Source organism: Archocentrus centrarchus, chromosome 16, assembly GCF_007364275.1.
Source record: "Archocentrus centrarchus isolate MPI-CPG fArcCen1 chromosome 16, fArcCen1, whole genome shotgun sequence".
Lineage (NCBI taxonomy): Eukaryota > Metazoa > Chordata > Actinopteri > Cichliformes > Cichlidae > Archocentrus > Archocentrus centrarchus.
This window is the reverse complement of record NC_044361.1, coordinates 35168097-35188619: the sequence shown is the minus strand read 5'-3', so window position 1 is coordinate 35188619 and position 20523 is coordinate 35168097. Positions and strand designations below refer to the sequence as shown.

Sequence of the window (20523 nt, the reverse complement as noted above, 5' to 3'; positions counted from 1 at the left end):
TTTTGACGGAGCCCCTCTGTACTGAAGGGGGTGGGGGGGGCACCAAACGATTGCTAGTGCTAATGGCAGCCCCCCTTTCCCCAGTACACTGTGGTTATAGATCTGTTCTGGTGGCTACAGCTGACGTAAAGAAAAAAATAACAGCTGACATCCTCTGCACAACACGCGCACATTCAAACATGCGCACTCACAGCACAGAGAAGTGGGGGCGTGAAAAAACATCTCAGCGATCCACTCGTGTTAAAGGCTCGTTTTTGTTTTTTTTGGAAATGCTCCGCTTACACAGAGACACCTGAGCTGCAGAGCTGAAACGAAACATCAAAGCAACAAATTTGTGTCGAGGATTTTTAATAATCGAATTGAGTTACTCCAAGAATCGTTGCAGCCCTAAAACCTGCATTAAATTTTTAGTTTGTGTATCAAAATACATGAAGGTTGGTATTTACCTTTCATGCTGGGATTTTTTTGTTGAATCGGAAGCCTGAAATTTTCCTTTGATCTTCATTTTCCCTCTTACTTCTCCTCATGTTCATGCCGGTTGTTATTTCGATTTATGCAGCACACGCATGACCATACTGAGATCAAACGTACACACTGTGAATGAAACTGTCCGTGCTCTGTGGTAGATTGCAAACTGCGGTGAAATGATACAGGCGTAAGCAGCGATAATAGCAGCGACCTAGCCGGGGCGGAGTCTGCGAGGTGCGCTCCTTTGAGAGGCAGAGGAGCGCAATCTTTGTGGGATTTGAATCAGTACGTTTTGCATCCAATAAAAGCAAAGATGTTAACAAATAAATTGGACAGTATTCTGGCAATTTAGTGATATTTCCACAGCTGTGGTCTTGACTGGTCTTGAAATAAAATCCCGAGTCCGCAAGGTCCGAGTCCATGACAAGACCGAGACCAAATGCGGTCGAGTCCATGACAAGACCGAGACCATCAAAAAGCGGTCTCGAGACCGGTCTCGAGACCAAGACCGATCTCGAGTACTACAACACTAGTTAGTAGTTATAAACTAGCTTGATTATCAGGTTTCACCCACAGACTATTTGTGAGTCTCTCACTCACACACACACACACAGATACCTACTAATCAGTAACATCCAATTACAACCCTGGAACTTCTCTCATCAAAACTGGAGCTCAGCCGTCAACAATGAGCCACAGCAGCCATGTTATTGGTCAGATCATTGCATTAAAATGCTCCAACAAACATGGTCCAGAGGTCTTGTTCAGGGACTGAACAAGCCTAGCAAACAGCTAGCAGCTGCAGCCACCTTGCACTCTTCTGGACCAGTTTGGGGGTCACTGTCCCAAGTGTTCCAGTTACCACAGGGACCCCCGTTACCTTCACCTTCTACATCCAACCACCCAGATGTATCACATTTTGACTTCTGGACTTCCAGGTCTTTTTCCTGTTCTGCCGTGATTAGTGCCTCTGTGCTGTCTGTTAGTCCAGCTTTGTCCAGTCATTGGTAGGATTTTTCTACAGTACCAGTCGAAAGTTTGAACACACTCACCCAATGAAGGTGGTGAGCACCTGCAAGGCTCAATAGGGATTCCCTGATAGTTGTCACACACACATCTGTCACCCTTGTTTTTGTAGAGATGGGTGATCAGCGCATCTTTGAAACTTTGTGGAACATCGTTTTCAACCTATATCTGCTTGAAGATGCTGTTAGTTCTGTTACAAGTGCATCACCACCATGTTTATAATCTTCTGGTGGAGTGCCTTCCTCGCTGTGTTCCCAGTAGTGAGTTGTTTGATGGCTTCAGTGGTTTCTTCCTTGATCACTGGACTTTGGAGTATTTCATGGTAAATGTACTAGTTCTTATATAGTGCTTTTCTACTCTGACTGAGCACTCAAAGTGCTTATACAACATGTTTACATTTACCCCATTCACACCATGAGTAACTAAGCTGAGTGCTTTTATTGTCTTACATGTTAGACACATTCACACTCCAACGCTTGTGTCGGAGAGCAACTTGGGGTTCAGCATCTTGCCCAAGGATACTTTGGCATGCACCCCAGAGCAGCCAGGAATCGAACCGCCGACCTTCCGATCAGTAGATGACCTGCTCTACCTCCTGAGCTACAGCCACCCCATTCAGCATCTGAAATTGCTGACTGACAATTAAGACAATGGTTGAAATGCTGTACCCATTGCTCAATGAGTGCTGTTTCTTCAAAGAGTGGACTGGTGCCTCTGGAGTGTGTTCCTGAATATCTCATTCAGATTCACTCCTCACTCATCACATCTGGTTTTGCCAGGATGCCAATGGCCAAAAAGATGAAATTGTGACTTCACCAACAAATGGCTGACATTGTGGTGGTTACAGCCTGCTTTTATGCACAGTCTGTGACCAAATATAGGTTAAATGATCATAAAAACATTGGAATTTCTTTAAAACTCTAAATTTCTCTTGTGAGAGAGAGACATCATCACATTGATGGTCTCTGTCTGTTCTTCCTCTGACAGCTTTGATAAGCTCCAGCCCCCACTCAACCCTGAACTGGATAAGCAGTTTAGAGCAGTGGTCCCCAACCTTTTTTGAGCCGCGGACCGGTTTAGTGTTAGAAAATATTTCCACGGACCGGCTTTTAAGGTGTGGCGAATAAATACGTCAAAATAAATGATATGACCATAACCAAGTGTGATATTTTCTACGTATAATAATAAAAAACGGGAATCCACTTTGTATTCGTATGCAACTCTATCAGCAGCGTCCTCGTAACATCCCGCCTCAACATGAATAACAGGCTCTCTGCCCACAGCGCTCCCTGGTCAGCTGTTAGAGCCATGGTAAAACATGCCTTCAAAATAAGATACACCGCAAAAACAAATACAGTAGAAATCACCTCAGTCGGATTCAAATGGCCCAGTTTGGGGTCTATTATCGAATTTCGCTGCAATGGCTTCTGCTTCATCTATGAATTTGCTTCTGCAAATTTTATAATCTGAAATTTTACTCGTAAGTGCAAGTTTGTAGCTTACACTTGCCACGATTGTCCCCGGTGAAATGAACTGATATAAACACTAAAACAATTTCCAGGCGTTGTTAGTGTGTGTGTAGTTGTGCACGAACGAGCCGATGCATGGAAGTGGGCGGACAGGAGCTGAGGAGGGTTTTAGCGCTAAACTCATCCAGTTTATGCGATCACATTTAACTGGAAATTTATTACAATGGGACCAGATTTTTCATCCGAGGTAGGTGAATATCCGACGGATTTATGTGATGATTTTATTGGAATTAATGTTAGGAAAAATCAGGACCTGCAGATGCCATCCAACTAGAGCGAAAACCCGATTTATGCGACTTCGACTTAGGTGATTTTTACTGTATAAAGCGCATGAAAAATACAACTCACCATAACACTGAATCAGTGTAAGCCCCCTGAGCTTGTTTCTCTGATACTCATTTTTGCTGGCTTCTGGTTTGACTGGGTTCGGCCGATTTCACATGGAGCGTGGCTGCAGAGCCGCGGTGTCAAGCGCTGGAGAGTCAGTTTGATGGCTGGGTCTACCTCACTGCTATCCCCGGTGTTGATAAATAAAAATGGTAAATGGACTAGTTCTTACATAGCGCTTTTCTACTCTTGTTGAGCACTCAAAAATTTAAAGAAGCGTTATGTAGGTCAACCAACCGATTTCGTTAGACAGGCCTGAAGCTTCTGGGTTTAATTTTAGCGGTGACGTATCATGTGAGCAGAAACGTCTTGACACGTCAAGAGGAAGTCATGGAGGGAAGTAACGGAGCGAATCCGGCCATTTTTCAAAATAAAATATAGTTTAGGCGCAGATAATAAGTAAAACGGAAATAATTTAAGTTATTTATTCTTTATGTGCGGCCCGGTACCAAATGTCCCACGGCCCGGTACCGGTCCACGGCCCGGGGGTTGGGGACCTCTGGTTTAGAGGATGGATGGATGGATGGATGGATGGATGGATGGAGTACTAATCATAATGTGTTTCAATTCACAGGGTGATCCTGGTCCAGACGGGTTTGGAGGTGATGGTGGAACTGATGGAAAGCCGGTGAGATTTCTGACTTGTGTCATTTTGTCTTGTCAGACTAAACGTTCTTCTGTATGAAAAGCTTTCATTTCCAGTGACACATGTAATGAGATGAGATGTGGTCCTAATACAGAGCCTTGAGGACCAAAGCTTTATGTTGCTTCATGCTGCAAGATGATCAGCTGTAGACTCTAAGCATTTAAAGTGAATAAAACAGTATAAATAATGCACAGACTGCTGACATTTAAAATGTTAATTTTAAGCACTGACTAAAGCAAATTGCTTCCAAAATCCCAGCACATATTTTAATTTATTAAAACTACTGATTGCTGATCGTAAATAGCAATAATTTTTTCTCTTGTGCAGGGTCCTGATGGAAGAAGAGGTCCCAGTGGTGAGAAGGTAGGAGAAGATATTAAACAACACTAAATCCAAGTCTACTCAGTGTATCTGTGATTATATATAGATATCTGGCTCTCATTTTACAGGGGTCACCAGGTGATAAAGGAAGCCGAGGACCTCCAGGTATCCCAGGTCCTGCTGGTCCACAGGTGAGAGTTAAGCTCTGTGTTCTCCATCTGTCATTACTGTATACCTCATGTCTGTGATTGGATGCAGGAGAAGATACTCTTAATTGTGAGGATTAGGAAATTTTAAATCAGAAAAGACTTTTGGGTTTTTGTGGGCCTGTCTCAGAACTTTCTGATCACACCTTGTCTCTGCTTTAGTTTAACCCCTCCTCCCTGCATTCAAGGTTCCTCTCACGTCTCTGCTAATGCTCTCTGAATTTTGTGTGCAAGTGCAAATCAGTGAATATCTAGACTGTAAATGCTTCAGGACCAAGTTCTATGTTTAATAGGCAGCCCTCCATGTCAAGATCACGGGAACGTATTCATAGTTTTTATAACTCATAGAGTTCATCTCTTTTTGTTTGTCCATATTACAGAAAAAGGGAAACTATCCACATTTGCCAAAATTCAATATCTGCAGCTTTATAAGTTTCTACAACCAGGTGACAGTCAAATTAAAAAAAAAACAATGTAAACTGTAAACGGTGTAATTCACAGTTAGATCTAAGAAATTTCCATTTGCAGTTCAGTTCAATTCATTTGTAGCAATAGTACCAAATCACAACACCACAAGGTACTCAGTATTGTAACTGAAAGACTCTACAATATGTAAAAGAAACCTCAACATTAAAACAACCCCCTATGAGCAGCACTTGGTGACAGTGGGAAGGAAAAACTCCCTTTAACAGGAAGAAACCTCCAGCAGAACCAGGATCAGGGAGGGGGGGTCATCTGCTGTGAGCGGTTGGAGGTGAGAGGAGTGAGAGAGACAGGACAAAAGACATGCTGTGGAGGAGAGACAGAGATTAATAATAACCAATGAGTGAATGCAGAGTGGACTAGAAAAAGCATTTCCTGAAGAAAATGCACTGTGAATGCTGCAAGCTGAAAGATTGCAGCTGAAATGCTAAGAAATGCTTCAAAGAGCTGAAACTTTATTTGCTGAATGAGCTTCAACAGCTGAATAGCTGAACAGCTGAAAGGCTTGGCTTTATTTTAAAGCCTAAATGGTGTCTCTAGCTGAAATGCCAGGAAATGCTTCAAAGAGCTTAAATCTGGCTGAAAGAGTTTAAGCTGCTGAATGAATGCTCAATGGAAAATTTTTAAAGTTTGGAATAAAGTAGGACTTGAACCTGCTCTGTCTGCTTCTTGTGCATTGATGGTCCCCTTTTCTACCACTGAGCCAACAGGAGTGTCACACATGCAGTGAGGTTTGCAAGCATACATATTGGAGAGCTCTGCCAAGCTGAATGCTTGTAAATGCGCCAATTGAAAACACCTGCCAGGTGCACTGCTTACCTGCTGAGATGCATGCACTCTGTCAAATTTGCCTCGGCGCACCTGTCAAATAACTGCTTCTAAGTCAAAAACCGTAGCTCCTATCAAAATCATTTTTGAACTGTGAGCGTCACAAGGACCTGGTCTAAACAGTGGTGTAATTTTTATTTTCCTGGGCTCAAAAGTGTGGTCGTGGGAGCAGTTTAAAACAGGTGTTCATTTCTGGTTTGGAGAAAATCAGCTCTCTGAAATTACTATGAAGGTTAATGAAGGAGTTGGAAGGTACTCCCTCTGTTTGAATGCTTACAGTTTAAAAAGTGTACATTTGACAGGGCTTAGAGACACGTTGTTGGAAAGTAGAGAAGCAGCTCTACATTTTGAGCATAAAATAATGGCTGTAGCGCAAAGGGTGTGGACACAGTGGCAGTTTAAAAATACATTTTCCACCTGAAAGTTTTGAAGCCTCCCACTCTACTAATCAGGCTCCCACTCTAGCAAACCCAACACACAACCATTATAAACTCTGAAACGGCTGAAAAAACACCTTCAACTTAAACGCTCACTGTGCTTAAACCGTAAAAGATTTTGAAACACCAAGTAAAAGCTGAATAGCTGAAAGGCTTGGCTTCATTTTAAAGCTTAAATGGTTTTTCTAGCTGAAAGTATGCTGAAGTTATTAGCTTTTAAAGCCTGAAAGGATTTGAAAAGGATTTGAAACTTCCCCATTCATTTTGAATGGCAAAAATGAAGATTATAAAAAGTTCAATATCTTAAAAAGTATAAAGGTTAAAAAAAAGAAAAGTAATAGCACAAATCTCCAGAAGAGGCTGAACGTTTTAATGCCAGAATGGTGTCTGTAGCCCAAACGCTAAATTAAATTGAAATAATTGTGCGAATGGAGTCTTATAGACGCTTTGATGGTTTGGAGGAACTAACTATAGAAGTAAACTAAGAAAGATCAATCAGAGAGAAAAAGTCTAAATAAATATCAGGACTGCTGAAAGCAGCTGAACATAAGTTGTGATTTGTCACTAAAAGTTAAAGTGAAAGGAATACTCTGCTTTATAGAGGCTCCTCTTTCAGAGGAGCCTCAGTATCCAAAGTCGTACGCAGTGAGGATGTAAAACTATTGATGAGATAATCGACCTCACTGGGAGCAGAGTTTAGGTAGCTGCTCTGCACTGTGTTGGCACTGAAGAGCATAACAATGAAGGAATTAGATCCTTAAACTTAGTTATTTTCTTCAATGTGTGCACACACAGAAGTAATGCAGAGCGTAAATGAAGAAGTTTAAACTGAATAACAGTAAAGTAAAAGACCACACTGACAAAATGTGTGTGTGGGTGTGGGCATGTGTGTGTTCATGCCATCTTGTCGTCGTGGCTTCCAACAAACAGTGTGACTGCAAACAGAATAAAGCCTTCACAAAAATCCCAAAGTTCAGTCCATAATTGGCCCTGCTGCTTGTAAATGGACTAGTTCTTATAGCGCTCTTCTGCTCTTTCTGAGCACTCAAAGCGCTTATACAGCACTTTTACATTTACCCCCATTCATACAAGCACTTACATCTAAATCTAAGCACTTTTATTGTCTAACATTCACACACATTCACACTCCAACGCTTGCTTTGGAGAGCAACTTGGGGTTAAGTATCTTGCCCAAGGATACTTTGGCATGCAGCCCAGAGCAGCCAGGAATCGAGCCGCCAACCTTTCCGATCAGTGGGTGACACGCTCTACCTCCTGAGCTACAGCCACCCACCGCTGTCCCAGTGTCCTGTTTCTGCTGGTGATCACAGTGAGAGTATGGCCCTGTGGATGGAGCGGTGAGGGTTATTTGAGAACTACAGTTGTGGTCAGAGGTTTTCATCCACTCATCACGGGCAGGAATGTCACCGTCATTTTGGGCTTTTAATGATTTTTAATGATTTCTGTGAACTTTTTTTTGTACAGTTTGCACAGCATACACAGCATACACACAGAGTCAGACGTATACATACACTCCCACTAATAACTGATTAAGCGTCACTTAGCAACTTGCATGTCGGCCAGCTCATTTTGGTAGCAATCAACAAGCTTTTGGCACAACTCTGTCTGGATATTTAACTGTTGTTCTTGGCATAATTAACTTGCTAACCAAATACACCATCATCTTCATGCTCATGAAGAGTGTATGTGAACTTCTGACCACAACTGTATATAACCACTACTCATCAAATCCAAGCTGGAGGGCCTGTAAAGGAGCTTCATCTGAATTGTAAAACCTCTACACTCCTTGGAACTATTAAGCTGTTTCACATGATGCAACATCAGAACAAATACATGATGGAAGGTCAAGACTTTCATTTTAGAGCCAAGATAATGGAGTTTACAGTTGAGGCAGTTAAATACATACAAATGTTCTCGCTCTGCATCTGTTTTAGTTCAGCATCAAGTTTCTGAAGGCTTTTTTCCAGCAGCTGTATACATTCGTCCCTCAGAGGTTCTTGTTCACTGGCCAGGCAGAAGTCACAGAGGGACATGTGTGCCACTGCCAAATTTGTTGGTGTGTGTGGCATTCAAGGTGCAATATTTGGCAGCGTTGGACTGGATTTGGCTGATGGACAGACTTCCAGAGAAATTCGGGAGAGTTGTTTGCAAAAATAGCAACCATCTGTGCTCCACATTTCATTTCTCTCACTCAAACCACAGAGCCAAAAATTATTCAGTATCCAGTTCTGCTTAATATTATGTGGTCCCTTAACAAAATCTTTTTCATATTTAGTGGAGCAAGTCTTTGAACACATGATGTATAAAAGAGTTTTCACATAGAAAGTATTTCTATGTATCCATAATATGATCTGAGGCTAATTTCCTCCCAATAGTTTAATACAGCTCAGTGCATAAACACCTAAATCAGTCCATTCCTCAGTATGGAAAACTTGTATAGGATGCCCTTTAATCACATGTTAATGGCTTTTTATTGTTTTTATTCATTTTATTTTTGCCCAGCACTTTGCAGCACTTTCCAGCTCTGGTTTAAAAGGAAGGAATATAAATAAATTGCAGTGCCATAAATATTAAAATACAATACACTGGACTAATACAGCCATGGTAGCAGCTCATGCATGTAAATGTATTGGATAATAATCCATCAGTAATCTCCAGAAATGACTCTCAGTGTGATGTAAATAATCAACCAGCCATCAAACTGTGTTTACCCTGCAGGGCCCCCAAGGGAACAAAGGGGACCCTGGACCCAAAGGAATGCCTGGTTTTCCAGGACTTCAGGTGAGTCAATCACCTCAGCTGTGTTCATGTGACTGTGACTGACAAACTCACTGAGGTACTCAAAAAAGTGGGCCCTTTTGCAGTTTCTAATGCAGTATGATTCAAGTGAGCAATATTTTGTATGAGGAAAAATACTAACTTTCCTTTTTATTTCATGTTTATATGTTCTGTTTCCATATGTGTCACTTCCTGTGGGCCTTGGAGCCAGGGTTGTGAGTTTGTGTAGGTTTGAGATTTCCTTTTATGTTTTGAGATTAGGTTTATCTCCAAGCTCCAGAGCCTCCCGTTATTCCCTGCTGTGAGGAGATTTTGATGCTCTGTGCTGCTTTTAGAGCCTTGCTTAGTTTTTGTTGATGATCCGTTTGTTAGTTCTTTGCTATCACTCCTTTCTGTTCCTGCAGTCTTGTCTCCAACTGTGTCTTTTGTCCCTGTGTCAGGTTTCTATGTTTGAGTTTGTGGCTCAGTGTTAGTTATTTCCTGTTTTATTTTGTCGGTCTCTTGTGCTTTGCATTTAGTTTTACTTCCATTGTCTCCTGTGATTAGTTCCAGCTTGGTGTGTATTTAATGAATTCACTTGTCCTCTGTCACATCCTCGTCTACGATGTGCTCCTCTGCTCTTTTCAGTTTTTCCTGCTCCTGCTCTGCTCCGTTTATGTTTTTGTGTGTGCTGTGAGTTGCGAGCAATAAAAGCTGAGTTTTGAGTTCTGCCTCCTGAGTCCTGCGGTCTGGGTCCATATCCACACCACTGTATGATAATATGGGTTTTTAAATGTTTTTCACAGTACAAAATGTTCCTACCTGTTCTGGTGAATGATCTTTGCCAATCAGAAAGAACAGTTGTCAGTGGTCATGACTTAAACAGTGTTTGTGTGATTAGTAGTTGTTGCTCTGCTCCTCCTGCAGGGTAAGCCTGGATTAGAAGGAGAGCCGGGGTCGGCTGGAAGTCGTGGCCCTAATGGACAGAAGGTGTGTGACATCACTTCCTTTCCTTGCCTTCAGGAAAAGCTTTTAACCAAAATGCTGACCTCCCTGCAGACCCAGACCTGATGGTTAACAGAACTGAGAACTGGCTGTATGTAAACTTACCTAAAAATGCCAAGCAGAGATTAAGGCTAACAGAGCAGAAATGTTACACCACATAATTTGCATGTTAATGGTTTATTCTCATTTAAAATATGGAAATTGGTTTAGTAAATCACTGTTTAAGAGACCTGACAGGCCACCTTCAGCCAGGCTGTAAGTGAGGATTAGATTGGTTTAAAACATATTACCCTAAAGTTAAAAAAAAAAAAATCAGAATAAGACTGGACTTCAGCCCACAAATGATTTAATAGTTTTTATATGTTAACATTTTCTATAAATACAAACTGGAAAAACAGGGTTTGGTTGGATGGTGGTGGGAATTCTGCTGGAGAAACTCAACCAGATGATCTGTGGAAGGTTTGAAATGTTCATGGTTGTTATTTAAGGGCCAACCAGGAGATCCGGGTACGAAAGGTGCTAAGGGACCCCGGGGACCCAGAGGAATGCCGGTAGGATCCTGAACATGAACTGAGTTTATATATTGCATATTTATAATTAAATATGTTTGCCTCATGAATGACTCTGACATTGTCTCTGTGTTCAGGGTCTGGATGGCAGAGATGGGACTGGACGTGAAGGATCCAAAGGTGCCAAGGTAGAGCTGAGCTTTACTGCCATCGTAATCAATGAACAAATGAATGAATTCTTCTTTCTGCAAATATCCATTATGAGAATGTGAATTAGTTGATGGAAATGAACAGATGAAGAAGAAGAGAGACAAATTCAGTAAAAGCTCAAGCAATGGAAAAGCACCAAGAAAAGAAGATGGCTTTAGTTTCAGGTCTTCATTTGAAGGAGGAAGAAGATGTTCAATGTTTTCATCTTTTCACAGGAAGTGTGAGCGAGATTTGAACCTGTGCTTTTTGCAACCCTCACTCTGTGCTACCAGAATCTATCATTTGTAACAATAATGTAATAATAATCATAATCCTAATGATTTCATAGAGGACTCTTTAAAACACACAGTTACAAACTTACAAAAAACAGTTTGGATAAAACATACATTTAAAAAGTGCGCATATCCCATCATACCAACACACAGTTAGGTATATGTTCTTAGAGTAGGTCACCTACTGATAAGAAGGTCGGCGGTTCGATTCCTGGCTGCTCTGGGCTGCATGCCAAAGTATCCTTGAGCAAGATACTGAACCCTAAGTTGCTCTTCGATCCAAGCGTTGGTGTGTGAATAGGGTCATGTACCAGCTAGTTCTTTTTAGCAGCCTAGCTGCTGTGTTCTGGACCACCTCAACAGGACCAAGTAAGTTAAAGTAATCAAGATGGTAGAAAATTAAAACATGAACTAACACTTGCAGGTTATTGGCTGATAGCAGAGGTTTGATTTTTGCAATTCACAATGATGTGAGATTCAAAATCCAGATGCTGGTTAATATTATAATAATAATAATAATAATAATAATAATAATAATAATAATAATAATAATAATAATAATAAATAATAATAATAAATAATAAAAAATAATAATAAATAATAATAATAAATAATAAATAATAATAAATAATGACAAATCTGTTTGTGTTGTGATTTTGATGGTAACCAGATTGGAATTTTCTAAACCAGGAATACAAATTAAAGACAAACAATACTCTGTGCAGAAAAAACAACACAAGAGTGGCCGCGACAAACAATAGCAGGAAGATTGAGACAATAAATACACTTCAGGATAACAAGAGGATGGGAAACAGGTGGGCACACGGCTGGGAATAACTAACATAATCACTAGAGGGGAAGTTAACCCAGATGACACAGAGCAGAACCGCCAAAATAAAACAGGAAGGGAGCAACAACAGAATAAGGCAACAAACTTGGCACAAAACACAAAGGAACAACACCCAAAATCTGTGAATCAAAGATCCAGACACCAAGATCCAGTTTTTAATTCCACGTGAAAACAGTGAGAACATCTTCGGTTCACTTTGTACTGTTGCACTGTGACCAGTTTTGACCACAGAAATGATATCAGAGTTTCATGCATGTTTGCTGGGAAATGTAAAGCAGGATCTCTCTAAGAGCCTTGGTAGGATGATATCAGATGGGCAAGAAGAAGTGGATATATTAGTAACTATATCTACGAGAACGTCAAGTTAAACAAAAACAAGTGAACAGGTGAGAATATTGAACAAGTTATGATAGTTGATATTTGATATTGATATTTGATACATTCATCGTGCCAGCAACAAAATTTAGAAATTTAGAAAGGAGTCGGGTGAAGACCAGACCATCCAATCAGAGGGCCAAATGAAACAATGAATAATGAAAAATTATTCAGAGTAAAACTCTTCCTAATATGACCAAATTTAAACATGTGGCTGAACCTTTCAGAAAGTCACTGTAGTGAAATCGCCCCTTCGTTCTGTCCGGCAGCTTAAACAAGCAAAACTGTGGTCTGCATGCTCTTGTCAGGGCGTGTTGTTTATTTGTGAAGGAAGACACCTGAAACACTTTAACTAAAAAATTATGACATTTAATCTATTAAAGAATCAGAAGAAATCACATCTTGTTGAGGGAGGCAAGCCTTCTGAGCAGCTGCCTGTGCTCCCTCCCCAGAAGAGCACTACTCTCAGCTAAACACAACAATTTTACACTGCGAGTGCTATCAATTCAAAACAGCTGGAGAGAGCCGCGGTTTAGACTCGGCCTTCGCAGGTTGGTTTGGCTCCAGCATCTTTGCACAAGCTTCTCCAATCAGCAGTAAAAGCTCCATAACAGAAACACACACCTTCCTCCCTCACAGGGTCTTATCATGACATGGCAGTTTTATTCTCCTTAGCAACAGGGTACGATGACCTACACACACCCTTCCCTTCTTAGACGCAGATATTCATGTTTTGGCAAAACCTTTGAGGATATGATAAACATTCTTCTTTGAGACTGAGAAGGTCATAAATGAGATAAACATGTCGCCCAAAGGCCGTGAAGTTGGACCGGCACTATCTTTCTGTCCCTCTCTGTATAATATATTATTTAATTGTTTATTATTTGGTTTACCCATTTAATTTACTGGAGTTTCCTTTAAAACATTTGTGATTTAATTCACTGAGTAAAAAATAATCTCCAACACTGTTGTGCCAAACACATCTTCTTTGCCAGGAGGAGCTCTACATGGGCTCCTCTCAGTCCCCTTTCTTTCTTTGATTATTTGATTATTAGTTGATAAAGTTCTGCTTTGTCCTTTCTCTTTCCAGGGAGATCCTGGTTTTCCCGGTTACCCCGGTGTCCCAGTGAGTTCTTCCATTTTCTAAGCACTAAAGTTTTAATGCTACCATGTTAGAGCCAAAGGAAGATGGGCTAGAAGTATGTTGGAGTCCAAAGTGTTTGAAACATGTTTGTTTGTCTTCAGGGTAGTGAAGGTCAGCGGGGATCAAAGGGATATCCAGGATCCAAAGGGAACCAAGGTCAAGGGGTAAGACTTGACTTTCCAGAATTTTTTCTTTGTTGACCTCAGACTTTTGCTTTTTCCTTTATCTTTGATGTGTGATCAATACAGGGGAACTCAGGTGGATCAGGAAGACCAGGTGTTCCTGGAGAGCCGGGAGAGTCAGGACACAAAGTGAGTTTAAAATTTTTCACTTTTAAAAACACAAACCTACCTTCACTCTGATAAGACTTTAGTCTGTAATAAGTTGTTAGCTTCTAAGCAGATTCTCCAACAGAAAATGCTGATTTATTCGGGATATCAGCATGCCAGTGTGACTGCCAGAAGCAACAACCACTTATTTGAATTTAGACATACAAAAATTCCAGTTCCTCCTTGGGAATCCTGAGATGCTCTTGGTCCAGCGTGAGATATCATTCCTTGAATTCTAAGGTGCCGTTTACACGAAGCCGTTTTCACTGGAAACGGTGTCGTTTTGATGCGTTTCAGCCTTTCGTTTACACGATGGCGTTTCAGAAACGATCCGCGTTTACACGATGACATGTGAAACGATGGAAACGATGAAAACGATGTAGTTCCCATGCCAGGCCACACGTTGGCGTTGGTTTTCTCTTTGCAAAGTTTGTTTATGCAAGACGCGCATGCGTGGAGTGACACAGTAGGTAGTGCGGCAAATTGTTCATTACTTACAAAACGGCTAATGTGAGAGGTTTTGCGTGGACTGACGATGAGGTTGGATCGCTGCTGCACACAACGCTAAATTACAAAACAGTAAAAACACAAGAAAAGCATAAGAAGCACTCGTGAATCCGCGAGTACTGTTTATCAATTTGCGCGTGCGCGAAAAACTGTGGCCGTCGCAACCATAGTGCGCATGTGCGAGTCGAGCCTTTTCAAATCACCCCGGTTTCAAGTGTTTACACGAGAACGCAAGCCGGTGCGTTTCTGAAACGCTCCACTCTGGACCCCGTTTCTGAAACACATCGTTTTCACTCTGTTGTCGTGTAAACAGAAGGGCGAAACGCATCAAAACGACACCGTTGTCGTGTAAACGCAAGGCCGAAACGCATCAAAACGACACCGTTTCAAAATGAAAACGGTCTCGTGTAAACGGCACTTCAGTCAACTTCCCAGAGTCTCCTCCAGCCAGGTATGCCTGGAAAACCTCTAAAGAAAGGTATTAATAAGACCTTTTGGTTAGATGCTCAAACCACTTCAGATGGCTCCTTTCAGTGCAAAGGAGCAGTAGCTCTGGATGTCTGAGCTCCTCACCCTGCCTCTGAGGCTGAGCCTGGCACCCTTAAGGATTCATCACTATGACGTGGTGGAGAGGCTGGTGTATCCATATGAACCTGAGAGGTGTATGTTGTTCCTGTCTTTAGCCCCTGATAGGCTCTACCAACATAGATTGAAAAAGGTTAGGGGGTTGGGCAGGCAGGAGCTGTGTGAAGCTGGAAGCCAGGGCATCTTTCATTGACCAAGACCTGAGAATGGCGTTCGCTCGTGACCTGTGACCAGGCTTTGATCCATGGTATGGGCACTGGGTCGAGTCCAGTCAAACAGAAAGAAATTATAAATTGCCTGTAACAGATTTAGCATGATCTTATGCACACAAGAGAGGAGAACAGCCTTAACCGTGCCGTGTCACAAACAACTTTCTTTCACTGGCTGGAGTGGCTATCCACAGCCAACAAGTCCAGAGTCTCTTTATCAGGGACATCCAGTAACCTCACTTAGAGAGGAAACAGTCCTAATGTGTCTTTGTGTTGTGTTGTACTGTTTAGTCTGCATGATTATCTTTGGATATTCCTAGTGCTACTAGTTATCCTTGTGTCTTGTTCAGCTTTGTTACCTTTGGATTTTGTAGGAGCCTAAAAAAAATGCCTCCAATTGGGGAAGGGGGGGAGGGGGGGGGGGTGATGCTGTGACACAGCATCACCAACTGCTGGCATCAGTGTATGGAAGCTTGTTTCCGCCACTAAAAAAAAAAAATCACCATCCGAGTTATTTTCTTGGAATTTTGAGTTACTAACTTGAAATTTCAAGTTATGCATCTCAAATATTCGTGTTAATAACTCAAAATTTTGGCTTACTGCTACCAATCAGGAAGCTCCAAGAAAGAGTCGTTTCCTTGTTACCTGGAAGCAGATGAAGTACAGATCACGGAGCTTCCTGATTGGCAGTGATAAGTTGAAATTTAGAGTTATTGCTGTGAAAATTTGAGATACATAACTTGAAATTTCAAGAAAGTAACTCAAAATTTCAAGAAAGTAACTCAAAATTTTGAGTTAATAACTTGAAATTTCTAGTTATGTATGGCAATTTTTTTTTTTTTTGGTGGAATCAAGCTTCCATATCAGTGGCCAAAGGAACAGTCAACACAAAAAATTGACCCGTGATTGACAGCTGTAGCCTACAGATACTGTTCAGTTGTCAGACTTGTGTATGTGGGATGGATCATTAAAGGCATCAAAACAAAACTGACCCCACATCAGTGAAAACATGGGTTTCAGTGGGCAAACAATCCAACTCTGGATGAATATTTTAGGGAGCTGTTAAAGCACCACTGTGAAGGAAGTGGGTGTTGTCTTTATTATCTATGGAAGCCAAAATCATAATTAAAAGTCAGAATTTATTAGTTGCCCTCCCAAATATATTTATACTTATCTCTGTTTGTCATCCATCCAGGGCAAGAAAGGTCTTCCCGGAGAGAGAGACAAGACTGTAAGTTCACCTTTGAGTCACTGCACCTGCCAGCTTTAAGAGAAATATAAAATAAATTCATAGAAAAAATATTTTCTGTCTTCTCAGGAGTGTGAACTGATCAACTACATCAGAGACAACTGTGGTAAGGATCAATGATTTGAAAAAATTGGCAAAAAATTAAAATAATGACCTGTTTTCTTCATGTAACTGTTCATGAATTAATTAATTCATGTTTAATGCTTAATTGCATCAAGTTATAAAGCAAAGCATGGAGACTAAAATAAGCTGTTTGTCTGAAAATCTATTTGAAAACAAACTGCAGACTATGAGCGCACTGATAAGTGAATATTTTCTCCTTCACAGTTTGTTCACATGGTATGTATGTCTCCATTTTATGAAGCAAAACAAACACGGTGAGTACAGAGCAAAGATGTCCTCCTGACAGTGAGATCATGAATGAATGAATGAATGAAGTTTATTGCCATGTGGGTGAACAAGTTCACACATTGGAAATTGCAGTTACAGAACACCATCCAAATACACAAACACAACACACATAGGGGGATATGTGTCCTTGGGTCATGCAGCCGTTTCTTACGGCGCTACCTTTGGCAGGAGGAGAAAACAACACATCATGGGGAAGTTAGGTTAAAAAAAAAGTCATCTGGTACAGAGCTCAAAAAGAGCACTATACCAGGGTCCAAAAAAACCACCTTAGCAAAGCATTTGCACATGTAAAGCAAGGACAGCAGCGGTAGGTGAGGTCAGGGCGGGAGGGGATGCAGAAGGAGACGAGAGGTCGGGGCATTGTGGAGCCAGATGCCAGGTTCCAGCCAAAACAGTTTGCTGATAGTGGTGGAATTTCATCAGCGGCCGTGATACACCAGACCCAGCTTCACAAATCACAACGCGGAGTGGGGGGGAGAGCAGCCTCACACAGTGCCCTGGAGAGAGATATGGTTGCCAACCCAAGGCCGGCAGGGGAGCCGAATTCCTGATAACAGAAGTTGTTTTGGAACAGGCTGCTTGTTTTTCCAACAGCCTTCAGTCTTACTGGGAAACCATTCAAAAATCCAATATTCCAAATTAGTTGATTGCCGTCCTCACCGTGCAGAACCGAACCACATCTCCCGATCTAACCCCTCTCGCCTGCGAGCTCGCTAATCTTGCGGCTCAGGTCCACCAGGCTTTGAGTCTGAGTTTGTACGGCCCTGCTCAGCCCCTCCACCTGGATCGGCAGCCTCTGCAGATGTCGAACCGCCGTCCAGATTTTCTTAATTTGCCAGTAAAGCAGGTATCCACCGAGCCCAAACAGAGAAGATACTGCTACCAAAAAGCCGAATATGTAGGCGTCTTCCACGTCTTCCACTCCAAGGGCCGAGAAGCACACAGGTCTCCACGAGCTCCAAGAGTCGATGACGTATCCAACCGGGTCTGTTCCACTGGGACACCCAGGCTCCCCTATCCCGGATCTCATAGTGGAAAAAATTCGATCAATGATGGAGAATGCCCAGTTTGCCAGATCCATGTTTCAATCTTGTTCTTATTCGGACAGTGTGTAAAAGACGCTCTCACAGCAAGCAGCAAGCGGAGAGATGGGGAGGGCAGGGAGAGAGAGATAGTGCGACCGTCTCCGACAAGAGCAGGAAGAGAAGACAATCATCAGCTCAAGATTAAGATTTCATCTTAAACCTTGTTTGGACAGAGGGCTCCGAGCCCTTTTCAAGATTCAAGATTCAAGATTCAAGAAGTTTATTGTCATGTACACCGCAAAACACTGTGGTTATGCTGAGCAATGAAATTCTTACTTGCGACTGCTTTACAAACAATTGAAATAAGCAACTAAGTTAAAATAAAATTTAAGAACTAGTATATTAGGAAAGTAAAAGTAGAAAATAAAAATAAATAAATAATAAAGCAAGTGCAATATACACAGATATATACAGATGAAAGAAAGGCAGGTAATCACAGTTTGGTAATCAGTCAGTGGTTCAGTAGCCTGATGGCCTGTGGATAGAAACTGTTTTTTAGTCTGGTTGTTCTTGCTTTTACACTCCTGTAACGTCTGCCAGACGGCAGGAGTGTGAACAGTGTGTGCTGTGGGTGGGTACGGTCCTTGATGATGTTGTGTGCCCTCTTTATTACCCGGGTATTATAAGTGTCCTGTAGTGATGGGAAGGCAGCTCCACAGATGAATTGTGCTGTTTTGATGACACGCTGGAGAGCCTTCCTGTCCTGACCGGTGCAGTTTCCATACCACACCGTGATGGAGTTTGTCAGGATGCTCTCCACAGTGCATCTGTAAAAGTTGCGGAGGAGCTTGGGGGATAATCCGAATTTCCTCAGTTTCCTTAAGAAGAAGAGTCTCTGCTGAGCTTTCTTGACAGTCTGTGCTGTGTTGTAGGTCCAGGTGAGGTCTTCACTGATGTGGGTGCCAAGGAATTTGCTGCTTGTATTATTTTACTGAAAGTCCAGCTAGCAGAAGTAATTTAATTGGTTAACACCAATACTAGGATTGTCCTGGCTGTGGAGTTTGACAATTATTTCACAGAAAAAGAAGACAAATCAGTTCTGTGTGAATCTTTTAATTGGCCTGAACATTTTGTCTGAACACACCTCGGTCGTTTCACTTCTGCTTTTCCTGATGTTACCTCCTCCAGGTCAGTCAGAGTGTCCGGCCTACCCCACTGAGCTGGTGTTCGGCCTGGACATGTCTGTTGATGTGACCCCGGCGGCCTTCGAGAGGCAGCGCTCCGCCCTCCTCTACCTGCTGGAGGACATCAGCATCGCTGAGAGCAACTGTCCGCGTGGTGCTCGTGTCACTGTGGTGGCATACAACACCTACACCAAGTACCTGATCCGCTTCCACGAGCATCATCACAAGACTCAGCTACTGGAAGCTGTGAGGGGCATCGCCCTGGAGAGGACATCCAACAAACGCCAGCTGGGTGCCACCATGCGCTTTGTGGGTCAGAACATCTTCAAACGAGTCCGAGCAGGGTTCATGGTGAGGAAGGTGGCCGTCTTTTTCACCAATGGGCCGTCCGATGACAACAGTGACATACTTGCTGCCATTATGGAGTACCGGGCTCTTAACATTGTCCCAGCAGTCATCTCCCTGAAGAACGCTCCCGGGATTGGTCGAGCAATGGAGGTAAGTTTGATTTCACCTCCATCAGGTCCCTGGCAGCGATATAGGGTTTGGGTTGGGTTTTGGTTTAGCCACATGTTAAATTAGCATATTAGATGTCACATTCCAGATGAAGTGTCATACAGTTTAGCATTACAGTTTTTTTTGGGTTTTTTTGCTTGTTTTTTTTTTAAGCGGGGGGGCTTTTTCCTGATTTGGGTGTTTCACACTGTCAAAAATGTTGGAGAAAGTGCTGGACATTAATGAACCCAAACCCTACCCTTAGAACAAACATGACCCATGAAATACACACCTGTACTGCAAGTTCTTTTGCTCCCATTCCACAAAAATACCCTATTCTGAGCGCACCCTGAGCTATCACCTCATGCAATCTACAAACAAGAGGCACAGTTGCAGTGTCTCCTCTGACACTGTACATTGTAAAAGCCATGGGTGGCGTACAAGCTAACGTGATATCACTCACTGCTTAGTCAAAATCTCTGAAGAAAACTCTCAAGCTGAGTTTTTAAGGTTTTTAAATCCCCATCTTGGTGTTTTGGAGTGCGCGGTGGATCTGGAGGAAGTGAAGGATGGTGCACCCTCAGCATATCCCGCTTTATCATCCTTTTAAACTGTAATGGGACTATTATTCACAAATTCATGTTTTATTCAGTAAGACTTGAAACCATTGACTGAGCCCATAAACTCATCGGGAAAATGTTTAATGAACTCAGGGATTAGTTAAAGGAGTTAATTTTCTTATAGACTGCTATGCAACCAGACTTCTTTTTATAATCGGAGAAGGCGCCCCCTGCTGGACGCTGCAAAGAGTACAGACATGTCTAAGACATTCTTCTGGAAGCTGCACCATCGTTTAAAAGCAGTCTTGGAGGCCAGGATGTGATTTTTAAGTAAAGTGATTATCAACAACATCAAGCATCTCCCCGGAGCAGGTCTCCGTCCCCGCATGCCTCAAGTCAGCGAAAATCATCCCTGTGCCAAAACAATCAGCCATCAATGACTTTTGGCAAATGGCAGTGACACAAGTGGTGATGAAGTGCTTCGAGCAACTCATC

At 42.1% G+C, this 20523-nt stretch overlaps 1 pseudogene; it reads left to right on the top strand.

The window, feature by feature from the left end:
• LOC115794471 (collagen alpha-6(VI) chain-like) overlaps positions 1 to 20523 on the top strand; it is a 65644-nt pseudogene that overhangs the window by 34609 nt on the left and 10512 nt on the right.